The 4,129-nt window shown below is 42.5% G+C and overlaps 1 protein-coding gene and 1 pseudogene across 1 annotated transcript in view; one reads left to right on the top strand and one right to left on the bottom strand.

Annotated features, from left to right (window-relative positions):
• The window catches only part of PACS1 (phosphofurin acidic cluster sorting protein 1), a 232,045-nt gene that overhangs the window by 83,309 nt on the left and 144,607 nt on the right, over nt 1–4,129 (top strand). The gene's annotated exons all lie outside the window — the stretch shown is intronic.
• Nucleotides 547–992, bottom strand: LOC102819109 (annotated as a pseudogene).

The following is a 4,129-nucleotide window of genomic DNA, read 5'->3' as shown; positions in this document are numbered from 1 at the left end:
CCAACCTTCTAAGTATTCCTTTATATGTGGTTCAGAGTTCTGGGACCAGCCCCTGAGCCTGCTTGGTCGGGTATTCTGTGTTGTTGTTGGCGGAGCTCCTTTACTGCACGTCCACCCGATCCGCCATCTAGGTTCTCTCACTCGCAGTCCATTCCTGCTCATTTTTTATTGTCATTAGCTTGATATATTTTTTCTATCTTTTGATTTTTAGTCTACTCATATGTTTCTGTGTAAGATGTGTCTCTTGTAGACAGTACATTGAAGGATAGTTTTCTTATCCTTTCTGCTACTCTCTGCCTCTTGAAGGGTGCACTTAATCTGTTTATACTCGTTGTAATTGTTGATAGGTATGAATTGATTGCTGTCATTTTGCTGTGTGCTTTTTTTGTGATACTACTGGTTTCTGTGTTCCACATAATTTTTTAAACCAAGCTAATTTTGTTTGTGGGTTTACTTTTTGTTTACATGTCTGTTGTGTTAATGTTTACTAAATCTTTCTGATTTTCCTCGTATTTATTTTTATTCTTTTTTTTTTTTTTTTAACATCTAAAATCTTTTTAACAACAGAGTAGGATCTGAGGTTAGTTTTAGTAGCAGGATATCCCACAGCCCTGGGGGGAAGTCTAGGATCAGCTGGTCAAGGGTGAGGATCTTGCCCCATTTCTGGCCTGGCTGCTCATGCGAAGTGCGCACACCTTCAGCTTGGGCACCTCCTAAACCCACACATAATCAGGGATGGTCCTCACGACCACAGCCATCTTGTTCTCCCAGCCAGGAAGCTTCATCTTCCGAATCATTGGAGAAAGGGACAGGGGTGACTGCTTGGTGCGGCTCATGAACAGCCTTTTCAGCACAACTTGGTTGAAGGTGGAGTTGATCCATCTCACCAGAAACCTGTACAACTTGACCAACAGCCGCAGGTAGGTGTCCTGACTCTTGGGCTCCTTGTGGCGAACCTTTTGGTCCTTATTCTGGTGGATGTTGACTCCCATGATGGCGCCTCCTGTGTAGCCAGGTCCAGCCCTGCTATTTTTATTTTGATGTGAAGGTGTATTCATTTTCTTTGAGTTGTAATTTATGAAATTTTTTCCTGTTTAAAGCAGTCTTTTTTTACCTTGAAATCTACTTGATAGCCTCACCATTTAGAAGTTCTGTATCTTCACTATTCCATCTTTTTGCTTTGTAGCTGAATTCATTATAAATCATAAATATAATGAATTCATTGTAAATATCGCTGGTTTTCTATTTTTTGTCTTGTAGGTTTGTTTTATTTTGCATTCTTCCATAGACAACAGATTTTACAGTAACTTGGTAAGGTTACTGTCAAATTATTTTCAAAATTTAAAATGCAGTATCATTTCATTAATACATAGAGCAAATCTTGTTGCATTAAATTTGTAGTTTTAGCATCATTTGCTGTAATTGACTTGAGGATACCTCATAACAACAGCCACAAGAGTTTGATGTTTAATGAGATCTGATCTAGTATCCCATATTAAGGAAAGACAAGTCAAATAACTGGATGGAATCTTAGAAATAATTGTATTTCATCATCTGGTTTGAATTTAGAGACTATAAGACATTTGCCAGGGTCAGAGAACTAAGTCACATTAAATACTTAAAGGTGAGTGAATTGGTGTTAGTTTATTAGGTTCTGTTGAGTTGGTTCCAATTCATAGTGACCCTTCGCACCACAGACTGGAACACTGTCCGGTCCTGTGTCATCTTCACAGTTGTCATGTGTGAGCCCCGTGTTGCAGCCCCTGTGTCAATCCATCTTGTTGGGGGTCTTCTTCTTTTCCATAGACCCTCCACTTTACTTCCAGTGACCCTCCATTGGAAAATGACATCATGTCACTTGCTTTTCCACACAATACCGTATCTTGTGCTATTTGAAACCATTTGTTATATTCCTGTAGCTATCCATCTGTCACGGTTCCCTGGTGACTCAGTGGTTAAAGCACCCAGCTGCGAACCAAAAAGTTGGTAGTTTGAACCTACCATCCGCTACGTGGGAGAAAGATGAGGTTGTCTACTTCTGTAAAGGTGAGCACCTTGGAAACCTGCTAGGGCAGTTCTACTCTGTCCTACAGGACAACTGTGAGTCAGAAGCACTCAAGGCAGTGAGTGGACCTCTGTCATAATCCTCTGCCTTTTCACTTACTTGATTTCCTGCTGACAGCTCTTTCAAGTCTACTGCTCATTCTTTGTATCCACTGCTGTACTTAGCATGCGATTTACACATAGAATTTGTTTAAGAATGGTAGATTCTTGAGGCTAGAGATGTCTGGTGGAGATCCACTTGTTTACCTGTGGTTTTGTAGAGGAGATCAAAATGTCCCAAGGTCACTTGATTGGGCAAACTCATACAGCTGCTAGAAACTCTCCTCTGACCAGAGTGAGCGCTCTGTGATCTGGGTTTCACTTTGCCACTGACTCCCAGTCATTGAGGTGTGTCCTCACTCTGAGACATGTCTGTTGTATTAGTCACAACAGGCTTTCCAACGGAGCACTGACAGGAATCTGGTTTATAGTAAATCCCAGTGGAACCAGAAAATTGGGCCTTGCTTTCCTTAACTGGATCCTGATTTAGAATCTGATAATGAACTGAAAAGCAAGTATCAGCCAAAGAATGAAAATGATTGGATTCTCTGTATTTAGGATTTCTTGCCATCCTTTCCACGGTATGTAACACTGAAATCCTTGGTGGTTGTCTGCTACAAAAATGAATCTTTGACCTGGCAACTTTAAATGCTTTTGACACCATTGGGAAATTTCAGAGATCTTCATTTAATCTATGCCTGACTTGGGGTGGGGGCAGGGAGCTGTAAATCCTTTTGCACTGAAGCTGGGCTGTTCGTAAGCCATGTCCTGCGTTGCTGGAACCTAGGTTTACCCAGTAGTGATGTGGGGCACAGTAAGTATCACATTCTAGCTTTTATTTCTGGAGGCGGTAAGGAACCAGCCAAGCAAAGAGATGAGTGGGAGGTGGCTAGAGCTATTCCTGCAACTCTGTGCTGCAGGTGGTAGAGAGAGGGCTTTACTGAAGTGGGGAGGGTGGGTTCGCTGATGAGGCTGACTTCCTCTGCCTGTGTCACATAGAACTTCTTCATTGGACTTGAAGTTAAGATGTAAACTTAGGCTTTTCTCTCCGTCCCCATTCCAAACGCCCAGTTAATTCAACTGCTGCTTGTTCTCTGTTTAATTATTTAGCTCTTGTCAAGCAGGGATTTATGCCAAAGACAGTAGGCAGGTCCCTGACTGGGCCTGGCTGGCTTGTTCCTGGTCATCTGCACTTCTCAAAGACTCAAGGACCTCCCTGAAGGGAAGGTGGAGGCATTCAGTGGAAACAAACTGAACTCAGCAGAAGGGAGTTCAACTGTTTTCTTAAGGACTAGTGATTTCTGAGTTCTCATTGCAGCCTTGGGCTGAGTCACTGCCTTTGTGTCTGCTGTGGGCCTCTCTTTTCCTGGTGGAAACTGGGGATATTGCTGACACCAGAGGATGGTGGTGGTACATTCATCAAAGCAGCTGCAGAAGGACCCTCCCACAGCAGCAAAGTGCTTGGGCCTCCTCATTCCCTGAGCTCTGTCGGGCTTGCAGGTTATAGGCTGGAGTAGAGGTGTAAGACTGAATTCCATTTTTTCAGGGAGCTAAAAATATAATCAGGGAGATCAGGAATGCACAGAAAGATGGCCCATGACCGAACCAGTTTGAAATCCTGTGTTTATTTACTTTTGATTGTTTCTCTCTTTTTCTTTCCCCTGTTAATCTTTAAAGGCTTTTCTCATGGTTTATAATTTAGTGTAGTATGCCAAACTTGGAAATACCCTATAAATAAGGACGCCCAGAGACTTCTCCCTATACGATTGACTTGCACTGATGTGACTTGGTCACAGTGTCATCCTCTCCTTCCACTCTCTCTTTCACTGCCCACCCCAACATTATGCTTGAAATCAGTTTTATCTTGTCCTCTTTGAGCTGCTTATTTCCTCTCGCCTCAAAAATATTTCTTCTCCCCACTCATTCTTTTCATTAGACCTTTACCTAAAAAACTTCATGGTCACAGCTAAGAGGTATCTTAGTGGCCTTTCTCTCTCTCTCTCTCTCTCTCTCTCTCTCTCTCTCT

Source organism: Chrysochloris asiatica, unplaced genomic scaffold (genome assembly GCF_000296735.1).
Source record: "Chrysochloris asiatica unplaced genomic scaffold, ChrAsi1.0 scaffold00040, whole genome shotgun sequence".
NCBI classification, from domain to species: Eukaryota; Metazoa; Chordata; class Mammalia; order Afrosoricida; family Chrysochloridae; genus Chrysochloris; species Chrysochloris asiatica.
This window is presented reverse-complemented; position numbering and strand designations above follow the sequence as displayed.